General features: G+C 41.5%; 1 long non-coding RNA gene across 1 annotated transcript; it reads left to right on the forward strand.

Annotated features, from left to right (window-relative positions):
* The first annotated feature begins 680 nt into the window (after window positions 1-680).
* LOC120993338 lies at window positions 681-14,736 on the forward strand. The gene is made up of 3 exons (XR_005777223.1): window positions 681-787; window positions 11,137-11,141; window positions 14,725-14,736. It is a non-coding gene; the product is annotated as an uncharacterized LOC120993338 (long non-coding RNA).
* Window positions 14,737-15,879: the final 1,143 nt, after the last annotated feature.

A 15,879-nucleotide genomic window follows, 5' to 3' on the forward strand; every position in this document is an offset into this window, starting at 1 on the left:
TTGTCTTTTCTGAAACTATGATGAAGTGGACCAGATATACCATCTTTTGGTCTAGGTTCATAGACGATATTTTGTTATTTTGGTCAAGTACCCCAGATGATTATAAGCTGTTTATGCAGGACCTTAATATCAATCATATAGGGCTATATTTTACACACGAGCTCCAATATGATACAATAACATTCCTGGACATACAAATTAAAAGAAGAGCTAATAATACCCTGGTAACTACACTTTTCCGGAAGCAAACGTCGACGAATAGCTTACTTAGGTGGGAGAGCTTTCATCCTAAGCCACTCAAACGTGGCATCCCAAAGGGGCAATTTCTGAGAGTCCGCAGAAATTGCTCGGAGCAGACTGACTTTAGCAGACAAGCCTCAGCGTTATTCCATCACTTTAAGCAGAGAGGATACTCCGACTCATGTTTATGAGGCCTGGAGCCATTCAGAATCTATGGATAGATCTGTATTACTCCAGTCTGAGGGGAGAATAAAAACGTCACAGGAGGTGGTAACCATATTCAGCAGTTACCCCATGGGATCATATTGAGCGTCTATCTCAGGGCACGCAAGTACCACTTTGCCTTCACTCTCCTTCATCACTCTCCTTCATGGTCAAATAGCCCTTCATGGTCAAAGAATTTCACCTCTAGCGGTGCAATAGGGATGCCCACGGCCATTCCTCTTAATCATGTCCCCAGTTCCGAAAAACCTACAAAATAGAACCAGAGTCCTATTCCATTATTCCTCGCTGAAGTATTCAGACGACCCGGCCTGCTTTTAACACTGTTTTCACACAGTACCACCTATTCTAAAACGTAGCCTTTATTGTATTATATATAAAAACAACCCCACAAAAACACAAAAATTAAAAAAGAACAACGAGTGTGCTTGAACAAATAGCAATAAATATGTTATGGACACGGTGGACCTGAGTCCTCCAAGGTGCTGGAGGGGTCTTGCTCCTGGGCTGGTGGGAAGACACTGTTGTCTTTTCTGAAACTATGATGAAGTGGACCAGATATACCATCTTTTGGTCTAGGTTCATAGACGATATTTTGATATTTTGGTCAGGTACCCCAGATGATTATAAGCTGTTTATGCAGGACCTTAATAGCAATCATATAGGGCTATATTTTGCACACGAGCTCCAATATGATACAATAACATTCCTGGACATACAAATTAAAAAAAGAGCTAATAATACCCTGGTAACTACACTTTTCCGGAAGCAAACGTCGACGAATAGCTTACTTAGGTGGGAGAGCTTTCATCCTAAGCCACTCAAACGTGGCATCCCAAAGGGGCAATTTCTGAGAGTCTGCAGAAATTGCTCGGACCAGACTAACTTTAGCAGACAAGCCTCAGCGTTATTCCATCACTTTAAGCAGAGAGGATACTCCGACTCATGTTTATGAGGCCTGGAGCCATTCAGAATCTATGGATAGATCTGCATTACTCCAGTCTGAGGGGAGAATAAAAACGTCACAGGAGGTGGCAACCATATTCAGCAGTTACCCCATGGGATCATCTTGAGCGTCTATCTCGGGGCACGCAAGTACCACTGACATATTAATAGGGTGTAATATCATTTATGTACCACATTTCCCTGAAGCCTATGTGAACCTTATTCACTAACATGGATGTGGAGGCACGCATCAGGGTCCATATGTCGGACTAGATATATGGTGACAATCTATCATTGTCAACAATGAGATAGTTGATCTATATCTATACATGATGCCTATTGGGACACTGTATTAGGTGTCCCCTGAGGAGTCCAAATTATTATTGTGGGCGAAACGCATTGAGATTTAGGGGCCTAAAGCATGGTGTTGCCAACTGTAATGGCTTAGGTACCCATATTATTGAATCTAAACTGGTGAACAGTGTACTTGGCACAGTGTATTATTTAATATCTATAATGATAACCGTGTGTACTGAGCATCATTATTTTTGTATCTACAAGAACGACATTGTGTACTCAGCATTTATTTAATATCTATTATAACAACCGGGTGTAGTGAGCATTTATTTTTATTTTTTTACCTAGAATAGGCCACAGCATATAAATATTGGGTATACTGAATGGTTCTGCCTGTGTCACCTGTCTTCAGGGGCATCCTAGGGCATACAGGAGGTTCCTGAATACGGGATCTCCCCTTTCGGGGCGGCCATTCCGTTCTTTAGGTAGGGATTATCAAGAAAAGGGTAAGCACTAGGGACAGGTCCCAGATCGAATACCATAACCCTACCTAAAGAACAATCTTGGAGGACTCAGGACCACCGTGTCCATAACATATTTATTGCTATTTGTCCAAGCGCACTTGTTGTTCTTTTTTTCTTTTTGTGGGGTTGTTTTTTTATATAATACAATAAAGGCTACATTTTAGAATAGGTGGTACTCTGTGAAAACAATTGATGCAGATATATACCGTCCGAAAATATCTTCCCTCTGACGGGTAATTGTCTTAGCTGTGAATTCTGCTTTTAACAATGTCAATTTTTTTAAAGGTCAGCTAAGCATCCAAATGGATCATCGATGTCACAGGGATGTGCGATCAGGCAGAAGTTATCTAGAGTCAATAAAGCTGCAGCAGGCCCTCATCCATAATTTTTGCTATGGTCAGCTCACCTGTAGGCCCTCAACCATAATTTTTTCAATTGTCAGCTAAGCAGCAGGCGCTCTCCCATATTGTTTTTTATGGTCAGCTCAGCAGCAGGCAATCAACCATAATCTTTTACAGGATTAGCTCACCTGAAGGCCCTCGCATATAATTTTTTAGAGGGTCAGCTCACCAGCAGGCCCTCACCTACAATCTTTTACAGGGTCAGCTCTCCTCCTGATGACGACAGCGAAGTCTTGCCTGTTGGTACTCTGGCACACATGGCTGACTTCATGTTAGGCTGCCTTTTCTGCGACTCGCGCGGTATATGCATTTACTGGTTGTAATGTTCACCCTTTTCGACCCCCGCTACAAAGAGAACTTATCATCTCCAATTCCTCTGGTGAAGAGGACAAGCAAAAAGTTATCTAGAGTCAACAAAGCGGCAGCAGGCCCTCGCCCATGATGTTTTCGCTGGTCAGCTCACCTGCACGCCCTCGAATATCTGTGACATACAGTGTACTTTTTGAGTAGACGCTGTGAACAGTGACATTATCTGTGGTACCTCTCCTGTATAACGTTTCCTCATCCTAAATACCAGTGACATTCCCTGTAATTTTTTATTACTCATTCCAATAACAGGGCCTATTAAGAGTCCTGTATTGTTATTTATAGTCACTACCTCCCCGAGTCGGGAGTGGGTAATTTGCGCACATCCCGCTTGCCTTCCTTGGATGTAGTAGCCGTTTCTCAGGCTCCCTCTCTGGAATCAAACACTGATTCCCCATTACCCGTGGTCACCATGTATAAAAGAACATCGAAAGTTGATAGGGCAGACATCCAAATGGATCATCGATTTCACGGGGAAGTGCGATAAGGCAGAAGTTATCTAGAGTCAATAAAGCGGCAGCAGGCCCTCACCCATAACGTTTGCGATGGTCAGCTCACCTGCAGGCCCTCAACCATAATTTTTTTGATGGTCAGCTAAGCAAAAGGCACTCTCCCATAAGAGTCTGGTCAACACAATCCTCATCGCCGGGGGTCACGTAACTAATTAGCATGGATGAGTCTCGTTGGTTATCAGAATTAATCAGACAAATCGCTCTACCAACTCAGAACGGCCATGCACCACCACACACAGAATCGAGAAAGAGCTATCAATCTGTCAATCCTTTCCGTGTCCGGGCTGGGTGAGGTTTGCCGTGTTGAGTCAAATTAAGCCGCAGGCTTCACTCCTGGTGGAGCTCTTCCGTCAATTAGTTTAAGTTTCAGCTTTGCAACCATACTCCCCCTGGAACCCAAAGACTTTGGTTTCTCGGAAGCTTCTTGGTGGGTCATGGGAATAACGCCGCCGGATCGCCTGTCGGATCGTCTTCGAACCTCCGACTTTCGTTGTTGATTAATGAAAACGTTATTGGCAAATGCTTTCACTGTGGTTCGTCTTGTGCCGGTCCACGAATTTCACCTTTAGCGGCGCAATATGGATGCCACTGGCCGTACCTCTTAATCATGGACCCAGTTCCGAAAATCAACAAAAATTTTGACTGAACTTGCACTTTATATGCAAGTAAACATACAGGAAATAATGTTTCCTAAACATTTTTCCTCTAAAATCGATTTTATCTTCGGTTTGGTGCGTATTATTGTCAATCTGTAAAAGTGGCGTACTAATCGGACAACATCGAAAGCAGCGAACTGGGAGTCCAAGATGCATCCAGACATCCTCCCCATGCTGTTCCCGAACCATTTTGGTGGTGTTTCCATCAATTTCTGACATTTTCCTATGAACCAGACACCCTCCCCTCTTCAGAGCAGGGGGTGCCTGGTTCAATGCTCGGGTTCTCCCACTGACTTCCAATATACTCGGGAGCACCCGAGCATCCCGACGTGCTCGGCCAGAGCACCCGGCACCAAAGCACTGTGGTGCTCAATCAACACTACTGTTCACTAAAATTCCTAAGTCCTCAGTGGAATTAAAAAAATGTATAGAAAGAGGGACATGGCTTAGAGGAGTCTTAAAATACACCAATATTTTGAGAAAGTGTGGTACAAAATAATGGCTGCAATAAGCCAACTAAAAGGTGGTGTAAGGAAAAGTACCCAAAAAGTCTATCAAGATGTGTGATATGTTTAAAATAGCAAAGCCAGTCGGCTCATTGCTTCCACCATCCACTGTCCTTCTGCCTTGGACCCTACCAAGCACCCACCATCAAGAGCAATCCAGCCACCCTCTGGCAAGAGCCCCCAAGCCCAAGATGTGTTCCAAGGGAAACAAAGGGTGCATCCTCTCAACCACTGCACACCTAGGGGAGAGCCGGAGTAGGTTTAGCCACTGCAAGGACTACAATCCCCCTAATTGCCATCACAGCCACTCTGCAAGCCACCAGCGTGCCTCCCCCTGCAGGCTGCACTTGCTGCACAAGTACAGATGTTGTTAGTTGCCAGTTGTTCCTCACTGCAAACAAGGTGGAATGAGGGAATATGACTACTATGATGTATAGAGAAATAGCACAGATTCGTGACCATTGACAGCAACAGATTCCAAATGCAAATAGCACACTTGAAATTAACTCTGGACCTTTTATCTGCTCATTTTAATTGGGATAATGAGAGAATAACACACATCTGGCCATGGAACAGCTGAGAAGCCAATTGGCCCATTACTTTTGGTCACTTAACAAGTGGGAGGCACATATGCAAACTGTTGTAATTCCTACACCGTTCACCTGATTGGGATGTAAATACCCTCAAATTAAAGCTGCAGTTAAAGCACATCTAGTTAGTTTAATTTCAAATCCATTGTGGTGGTGTATAGAGCCAAAAATGTTAGAATTGTGTTGATGTCCCAATATTTATGGACCTGACTGTATAGGCATATTATGCTCAGCCTGCTTCATTTGACATTGGATAATAGAGGGTCCATCCTCTATTCAATACACGTGGATGCACTTCCTCTGCTCATTACTTTGATTTGTTGTAATATTTCAAGAGCTATTTAGTTGAAGCATCATTGGATCCCTTTTAACAATCTACCGCAAGAAAAGCATAAAACATTTCTATGGCAACTGCCTCAATGGAATCAAAGACTAGGTGGGGAAAGGCTGGGCATTTTTCTTTAATCCTTTTCATACTATCATGGAGGAGATTCTACGTATATCCGTTGAAAGTTCTATTTAAAGATAATTGCACCATTGCTGTACATTGTAAAGTGACAGAAAGCAGAACTGTCCTTTTTCTTTAGTGTTTTGCTCAGAACACACAAGATCTATGGCAGCTTGTTTAGATTTAGTGTTTTCATATTTTTTAATAACTTAATACCAATTCACTTCAGAGTAATTTTCTGTTCTTCTAGCTCTTTATAAGGCCTCTTTCACACTACCGTATGGCCATTTCAGTGTTTTGCGGTCCATTTTTCACGGATCCGTTGTTCCGTTTCTGTTCAGTTTTTCCGTATGGCATATACAGTATACAGTAATTACATAGAAAAAATTGGGCTGGGCATAACATTTTCAATAGATGGTTCCACAAAAACGGAAAACGGAATGGATACGGATGCATTTCCGTATGTGTTCCGTTTTTTTTGCGGACACATTGACTTGAATGGAGCCACGGAACATCATTTGCGGGCAATATTAGGACATGTTCTATCTTTCAATGGAACGGAAAAACGGAAATACAGAAACGGAATGCATAAAGGAGTACATTCAGTTTTTTTGTGGAACCATTGAAATGAACGGTTCCGTATACGGACCGCAAAAAACGGCCCGCAAAACGAAAAAAAAAAAACGGTAGTGTGAAAGAGGCCTAAAACGGTGGAAAACTGAATAAACTGTGCTTCGGATTGACCATATGTACAACTCTTGAGACTTTCATGGTTATCTGATTTGGGTTTGTTCTCAGTTCATTATGGTTTCCTTCCTTCTTCCTTTTTCCCTTTCTTCCCCTTTCCTTTTCCTTCCTTCCCATTTTATTTATTTAACGCACTTATTTAGCTCTGCTATATTCCACAGCACTTTACAGACATTGTCTCCAATGGGGCTCACAATCTAAGTTCCCTATCAGTATGCCTTGTGGGAGGAAACCCAGGCAAACACAGGGAGAACATACAAACTCCATGCAGATGTTGTCCTTGGTTGAATTCGAACTTAGGACCCCAGCACTCGAAGGGACCAGTGCCCATCCTTCCTTCCTTAATTCCTTCCTTCCCTTACACTAAAAATACCCTGCATCATAATGTATTAGCATAAAGAACTTTAAGTAAAAAAAAAGAAATAAAGTAATAATGGGATTAAACAAATATAATAAAGAATGCAATACACACAATTAAATACACACATAATTGGTATACTGATGGCTGTAATATTCTGAGGAATTAATAAAGCGAGCTATTTAGTGATAACTATAAATGGTATGAAAATTAAGCAAAAAAAAAATGATACTGTGGGGGAGAATTATCAAAACTGGTGTAAAGGTAAACCGGCTTAGTTGCCCATAGCAACCAATCAGATTCGACTTTTCATTTTCCAGAAGAGCTCTGAAAAATGTTTTGATAAATCTCCCCCTGTATATTTAATTAATGACCAACTTTCCCTTGCTTGTTAACGGGTTAGCATAAATATACTATATGTTTGTGCCATGCACACGCAGCAGATTTTAAAATCCATGGTCTGTCTTTCTGATTTGCCAATCCAAAGTGAAATCCGTATATCACATACAGATCTTCCTATAAATTTTAAAATCCCCTTGGGCGCGTGGCGTAATGATTAAGATTTATATGCTATTTAGGCTCTGTGGACGTTTGAAAACACCTATTGATTGATATTCTAATTGTTTCACAATTTAATAATGAACATAGGATTTTTTAATGGGATACAATACAGAAATACAGGCTCATTTTGGTCCAGGATAAGTGTATACCCACATCTATCAGAACGTTAATCTTTTGTGTTGCGTAGGGCTCGTACAGTGGGGGACTTGGTAGTTTCCACTGTTTAGGAAAATAGAAACATAGAAACATAGAATGTGTCGGCAGATAAGAACCATTTGGCCCATCTAGTCTGCCCAATATACTGAGTACTATGGATAGCCCTTGGCCCTATCTTATATGAAGGATAGCCTTATGCCTATCCCATGCATGCTTAAACTCCTTCACTGTATTTGCAGCTACCACTTCTGCAGGAAGGCTATTCCATGCATCCACTACTCTCTCAGTAAAGTAATACTTCCTTATATTACTTTTAAACCTTTGTCCCTCTAATTTAAAACGATGTCCTCTTGTAGCAGTTTTTCTTCTTTTAAATATTCTCTCCTCTTTTACCTTGTTGATTCCCTTTATGTATTTAGAAGTTTCTATCATCTCCCCTCTGTCTCGTCTTTCTTCCAAGCTATACATGTTAAGGTCCTTTAATCTTTCCTGGTAAGTTGCAATTTATTTTTATTTTTTTAAGTAAGTTTTAGGTTTTGTGGGAGATGTAAAATGTGCTACTCCTTGAGGTATAAACCAATGTACTGTATGAAAACTTTAATGGATTCCACAAATAGTTCTACAATGTTGGTATAAGAAAATGTATGTGGGCTATACAAAACAGCCTTTACATAGACAATTAGGGGAACATCTAAAAAAATTGGAAAAGGGTTTTGCATTTTAAACAGTGTTTTTTTCTGTTAGGGTACGGCCACATGGTCAGGTTTCTGCATGCAGTTTCGAAAGCCAAAACCAGGAACCAGGAGTAAATAAAAAAAAGTGGAGAAGTCATATTTGTCCTTTATAATTTCTCTCCTTTTATGATCCACTCCTGATTTTGGCTTCCAAAACTGCATGCAGAAACCTGACTGTGTGGTTTTACCCACCCTTAGCCTACTGGAGCTAAGGTTCGCTCTTTTTTATTGGGTTTGCCCGGCATATGATCTTTTAGTTGTGGATTATTGGATGATCACTTGCTCACTAGACATCGTATTAGCACAATATGGTTATTGCTTTATACATTTTGGAGGGAAAAGAGAGAAGAGAGAAAGAGAAGAGAAAGCAGTGTATAATGTGATGGAAAATGAATCTAGACAGCAAAAGATGCAATATGGACAATCACAATAGATTAGTAAGTGCCTTGTATTGAAAGGGTTGGCCTATCTCACATACTGGTGGCAAATCGCAAGGATATACCACCAATGTCGATAGGTGTGGGTCCACCTCTGAAACCGAACCTATCTCTAGGATATGCCACCGATGTCTGATAGGTTAAGGTCCAACCTCTGACACCTCACCTATCTCTAGAATGGAGTTTGCAAAGTGAAGGATAGTGGCCATCCTAGATTTATTTCTATGGGAGTCCCGAAATTAGCCAAGGGGCATGCTGGGCTATTTTCAGAAGTCCCTTTGAAATTAATGGGAAGTGCACTGTGCAAGAGCGGCCACCTCTCCATTCACTTCTTTCGGGCTGACGGAAACAGTCGAGCCAAAGCCCAGTCCCATAAAATAAATGAAGGGCCGCCACGTATGTGCTTTCTGCTCTCCTTCACTTTGAGGGCTCCGTTGTATGAATATGCCACTAATGTAGTGTGATGTGAGATGTTTCAACCCCTTTAATTTTGGCTACATGATAAATGTGATTTGTTGAAGTGAGACAACCCCTTTGGAGATCTAACTGTGTCATACACAAAAAATTTCAGGCCAGTTGGAGCACTTTCCATTTGGGTAGAATCAATATGGACCCAGGGGTGCACCTAGTCTTTCTGCTGCCTGAGGCGAAAACTAAAACAGTGCCCCCCAATGCCAGTTTCTTAACCTGATCCCTTTGCCACAATGAAAGCGCTCATTGCCCATGGCCCTTCCCCTGCCCCCCTCTTGCCCTTACCTGGTGCTGCCTGAGGCTGGCCTCATTGGTCTGAGGCCGTTGCCGTATGTCCTATCACTGCATTGTATGTTTGTCCATCCCCAGCCACTTTTGTATTCAGCTTTTATCTATCCAGTTTGGATGTATCCAGACTTGCTGTATTCAGCTCTAGAGGAAATAAAAGAAGATGTGCTGCAAAATGAATCCTAATTAATTAATTAATTTATTTATTTATTTATTTTACGTAAACATGGTGCATACTGTGTGAAATAGCCTTAGGTCAGCATCAAAAACCTTTAATCCATATAGTTACAGCATACTTCCAAAAGTATATATTCAGGTGAAACTAAAAACATTGGTTGTCAGAATGTAAACATTCAATGTCTTGACTGCATGAGCAACAGAAGCCTGTTCTCTGTATTTTACTACATTGCGTTAGGACCTCTGAATTTGTAAGACAAGCCCCAGAGAGTGATAGGGATGGTAGAGAGACTCCTTCTCTGAAAAGCATTCCATGTAGCAGCTTAGGTTCATAAAAGGTGAAGTAAGTGAAAAAAAAAAAAAACTCAGCTTGTTCAGCTGCTTAAATTGCTTCTTCTATTTAAACATAGAGTGCAGAAGGTCAAGTCATCCCCAAACACGGAATAATTCCTGCCTAGCGAACTGATTTATATGGCTAGACATGACTGCTAGATGGAAAGATGCTAATTTGCAAGATTGTGTGGTCCTGAAAAATAAGAGCAGATTGATATAATGCACCATAAAATAGGTCATAGCTGTACAGGATGCCCACATCATGATTTGTGTGGTTATGGAGAGTGCTTCAGACAAATCTTTTGACCGGAAGAATTCCATACATTGTTGTCAGCCATATGGTAACCCTGGTCATGGTATTATAACATGTTTAAGTTAGATCATTTCTTAAAGGGATAAAATAACATCTCCGAATAAATAAAATATTAGAGCTGGTTTAAAATATTAGCTTTTTGGGGTCCAAGGTGCTGTCTTTTTTTTCCCAGTCTAGGTCCCAGACCAATCAGAGACCCATCAGAGCATGTGGCAATATTCTCAGGGCCAACATCGTATTGTTTGGAGCTTCTTGGGGCCACCAGTGGAGATGATTCTGAGGGTTTGCCCTTCTAGCTGTGCAGAACATGTACAGAACCATGTTTGAAGGGGCAGTAAGCCAGTTCTACTTTACACCAGTTTGATAAACCTCCCCCCAATATATTTGTTTTCTTTTTTGTTTAAAGATTACTTTAAGGCCTCTTTCACACTTGCGTTGTCCGGATCCGGCACGTGAATCCACTTGCCGGAATTACACTCGAGATCCCGGAAAAACGCAAGTGTACTGAAAGCATTTGAAGACGGAACCGGTCTTCCAAATGCTTTCAGTGTTACTATGGCACCCAGACGCATATTAAAGTCTGGTTGCCACTAGTAGGAGCGGGGAGGGGGGAGCGGTATACTTACAGTCCGTGCGGCTCCCGGGCGCTCCAGATGACGTCAGAGCGCCCCAATGCGCATGGATGACGTGATCCATGTGATCACATGATCCATGCGCTTGGGGCGCCCTGACGTCACTCTGGAGCGCCCGGGGAGCGCACGGACGGTAAGTACACTGCTCCCCCGCTCCCCGCTAACTTACCATGGCTGTCAGGACTTTAGCGTCCCGGCAGCCATGGTAACCCTCTGAAAAAGCTAATGTCGGCTCCGGCCAATGCGCCCCGAAACGACGTTTAGCTTTAGGCCGGATCCGGATCAATGCCTTCCAATGGGCATTAATTCCGGATCCGGCCTTGCGGCAAGTGTTCCGGATTTTTGGCCGGAGCAAAAAAGCGCAGGCATGCTGCGGTATTTTCTCCGGCCAACAAACGTTCCGTACCCGGAACTGAAGACATCCTGATGCATCCTGAACGGATTACTCTCCATTCAGAATGCATTAGGATAATCCTGATCAGGATTCTTCCGGCATAGAGCCCCGACGACGGAACTCTATGCCGGAAGACATAACGCAAGTGTGAAAGAGCCCTAAGAAGCTAATGTGTTTTATAATACAGCATGTGGGCTAGAAGGAAAAGCTTTAAATTGCCCACAGCAGCATCAGAGCGACCTTATGATGCTGGTGAGTCTTAGAATGTGAGATATTTGCCTTAGGCTACGTTCACACTAGAGTTTGTTGCAGATCCGTCATGGATCTGCACAGATGGATCGGTCAGATAATACAACCGCATGCTTCCATTCAGAACGGATCTGTTTGTATTATCTTTAAATAGCCAAGACGGATCCATCTTGAACACATTGAAAGTCAATGGAGGACGGATCAGTTTTCTATTGTGCCAGATTGTGTCATAGAAAAGGATCGTTTGACTCCGTTTCAAGCAGCGTTTTGGTTGTCGCCTCCAAAGCGGAATGGGCGGAACGGAGGCAAACTGATGCTTTCTGAGCGGATCTTTTCATTCAGAATGCATTAGGTCAAAATGATCCCGTTTTGGACCGCTTGTGAGAGCCCTGAACGGATCTGAGAAACGGAAAAGCCAAAACGCAGTGTGAAAGTAGCCTTAGCAGGGCTTTATTTGAAATATTTTGTATATTTTACAAGCTCTGCTTTTCTGTTTTAAGTGAATTTCAAACATGTTTCCAATTCAATAAGTAAGACTTATGTAAACTCTGCCGTTATGAGCAGTAGGCCTTTCATTCATTTTGCTGCTCCGTAAGAATTATTATGTTTGTTTTATATATTTTTTTTATAATTTATTTTGTCATATTTTTATTTATTGCATTTTTTTCCTAATATGTAAATTGGTAACTCGTGGAAGGAGGATCAAGATAAACTAAGATGTGACAACTTGCAGAGGATACAGATACATAATACATGAAGTTTTTAAAGAGGACCTGTCACTACTTAAGAAAATGAAAATTGTGCCCCTAACCACATTGCCACAGCCCCCTAAGAAGTTCCAAAAGCATTATCTTGTGACATCTCCTTTATCTCACGAGACCATGCTTTACCCTACTGTACTGTCTCCATGCCAGAAGACAAGATGTAGTTGCCACCCCCCATGGCAAACCACTGTATATTTGCATAGAGGGTGCACAGGATGTTGGGCTCCATATCTCTGGATTGAGGAGAAGGTGAGGAGTAGGAGGATCCCCCCCCCCTCTAAATCACACAGAACCACTTAAAGGGCTGGCACACTTTTCATTTTTTGAAGTACTAGTGACATGTCCTGTCAGGTCCTCTTGATGAGTCTTCAACATATGTAAACCCTTATCTGTTTAGCTTTTTTCAAATGAGAATTGCTTTTTCAGCTTTATATTCTTTAAGTGATTTTCTCATCGCTGCCTTTATGAAGTATGAACTATGTATGCCAAAAAGTTGTGATCAACTATGGTCCATGATAATTATTTTGGTCTGTATGGTGGTATTGGATGCTGTATTTGTGCTTCACTGCGGTATTAGTTTAGCATTGTTGTGGAGGTATTTTGTGCCGCACTGTGGTATTTATTTGGCGCTCTTGGAGAGACATCTTGTGCTGCATGATGGTATTAAATGCTACTGCGGAGGTAGTTTGAGCTTTATCATGGTATGTGGTGCTATAAGGGAGGGTAACGTATGTCCCTGAACATGTAATGAGGCATTTCTATGTTCCAGTTTTATTTCCTTACTTTGTATTGATAATTTACATAAGGACACCTTCCTCATGCAATCGACATTTTTCTCGCTCTCATCACTAGAAATGACTATTCTTGTCCGCAAAGTGGATAAGAATAGGACAAGTTTTATAATTTGCGTAAAGGACAAAGATGCTGACAGCTCATAGATGACATCCATTTGCTGTCCATTTTTTTTTTTTTTTTGGCGGACCCATAGGAATGAATGGGTCCGTGTGTAAATACGCCATAAATGTGGAGAGCGCGCAAAAGGAAAATACGGTTGTGTGCCCTAGGCTGCAAAGTCTTGTTGTTCGATGTGCTGTTTTATCACTTTAAGAGACACAAGCAAATTAGGATTAAAAATGCAAATGAAAAAGCGGAGGCATTAAGCCACGAAGATGACAAGGGATGAAAAAATGATCTGAAAGATTCAGCAGATTAAGGAGGATTTATGACAAGTGCCTGGGGTCAGTGTAGGGAGCACTGAACTAATGCCAAGGATTTTCCATGTGGCTCAACCATCTGGTTCTAAAACTGAAATTGATGCACCATCAAATCGACTATGAGTAGGATATATCAAATCTAGTTGGGTCCAGAAGTTTTAGGACAGTGACAACATTTTCTAAATTCCTCCTTTGTACACAAGTACAATGGATTTGAAAAATGACCATCTATAAGTGATTGAAGTGTAGACCTTCAGAATTTAATGCAAGGAGTTTTGAAAAATATTACAGCAATTTTTTTTACATAGAACCTCCATTTACAGGATCAAAAAAAAAATAGACAGATTAATATAATTATAAATATAAAGATTATTTTTAACTCCTCCCCATCATTTGTCTTACATGTACTCCTACCCAGGTCTAGTGTCAGCGATAATGCCGATCACACAAATTTAAGCCAATTGTGACCCTGTCACCTGAGTGGCTTTTCCCTGGGAACAACGCTTTCCCGCACTGAGAAGTAGGGAAGTTGTTCATTGGCTGTAGTAGCTTTGTTTCCTCTAAAGCAATAGTTCCTGTGGAGCCGTGTCTGTGGGCTCCATAGGAACATATTGAATGTCCCACAGGATGCAATGGTAATTTATTGCAGTCTATGGGACAAGCAATCTAATGATCACATGTTCAAGTCCCCTAAAGGGAATTTAAGGTGTTGTGTCACTTCAGCAAATAGCATTAATTATTTAGAAAAAGTTAATACAAGGCACTTACTAAAATATTGGTATTATCCATATTGCTTCCTTTGCTGGCTGGATTCATTTTTCCACCACATTATACACTGCTCATATCCATGGTTACAACAACCCTTCAATCCATCAGCATTGGCCGTGTTTGCACACTGTAGGAAAAAGTACCAGCCTATTTGCGCTCCCAATGTACCGGCCACGAGAGAGGCTGGCACTTTTTCCTATAGTGTGCAAGCACGACCACTGCTGATGGATTACAGGGTGGTCGACACCATGGAAACGAGCAGTGTATAATGTGATGGAAAAATGAATCCAGCCAGCAAAGGAAAGAATACGGACAATCACAATATATTAGTAAGTGGCTTGTATTAAATTTCTCTACATGATAAATACCACTTGCTGAAGTGAGACAACCCCTTTAATATAATTGTGGAAAAAAGAAAAAGTTTTTAAAAATATAAAATAAAATAAAAATATAAAAATTCAATTCACCCCCTTACCCCATAATAAAAGTCAAAATAAACAATAAAAAAAAGAACTATCATTTGCACTGCCGCATCCCAATATAAGTTATGGGGGTAGAATATGACGATGTAAAGAAACAAAATAATTTTGTCAAAGTTGTTTTTTTTTGGTTTAAACTCAAGAAAAATGATATAAATGTGGTATCACTGTAATCGTACTCACCCCAAGACTTAAAGGAACAGGTAAGTTTTACTGCGTATGGGACATCATAAAACCAAAACTCATAAAATAATGATGGAATTGTGTTTTCTTTTCCAGTTGCACCCCATTTGGCTCCTGGAAGGCCGTGATTGAAAAGACAAAAGATATACAAAAGGAAAATTACTGTGTCAGAAAGGGGTTAATAACAGGATGTAAATAACATTTTTGCCCTAATGCATTCTGAATGGATAAGGATCCGCTCAGAATGCATCAGTTTGCCTCCGATCAGTCTCCATTCCGCTCTGGATGCGGACACCAAAATGCTGTCCGCCTGACGAAACTGAGCCAAACGGATCCGTCCTGGCACACAATGTAAGTCAATGGGGACGGATCCGTTTTCTCTGACACAATTTGGCACAATAGGAAACGGATCCGTCCCCCATTGACTTTCCATTGTGTTTAAGACGGATCCGTCTTGGTTATAGAAGACATAATACAACCGGATCTGTTCATGACGGATGCATGCGTGAACACATTGCACCCGCACTGAATCCGGACCCATTTACTTCTATGGGGCTGTGCACATGCTTGCAATTTTCACGCATCACTTGCGTGTTGCTTGAAAATCGCTGCATGATTTTCACGCAACGCAGGCCCCATAAAAGTGAATAAAGCTGCGTGAAAATTGCAAGCATCCGCAAGCAAGTGCGGAAGCGGTGTGATTTTCATGCATAGTTGCTAGGCGATGATCGGGATGGGGACCCGATCATTATTATTTCCCCTTATAACATGGTTATAAGGGAAAATAATAGCATTCTTAATACAGAATGCATAGTACAATAGTGACGTCCCCACAGGTTGTTTTCCTCAAAGAAGAAGACAGAAGAGAAGCCGGGCTGCGCGAACAAGTGGACTAAGGTGAGTTAAATTTTTGT

This window comes from Bufo bufo, chromosome 3 (genome assembly GCF_905171765.1).
Source record: "Bufo bufo chromosome 3, aBufBuf1.1, whole genome shotgun sequence".
NCBI classification, from domain to species: domain Eukaryota; kingdom Metazoa; phylum Chordata; class Amphibia; order Anura; family Bufonidae; genus Bufo; species Bufo bufo.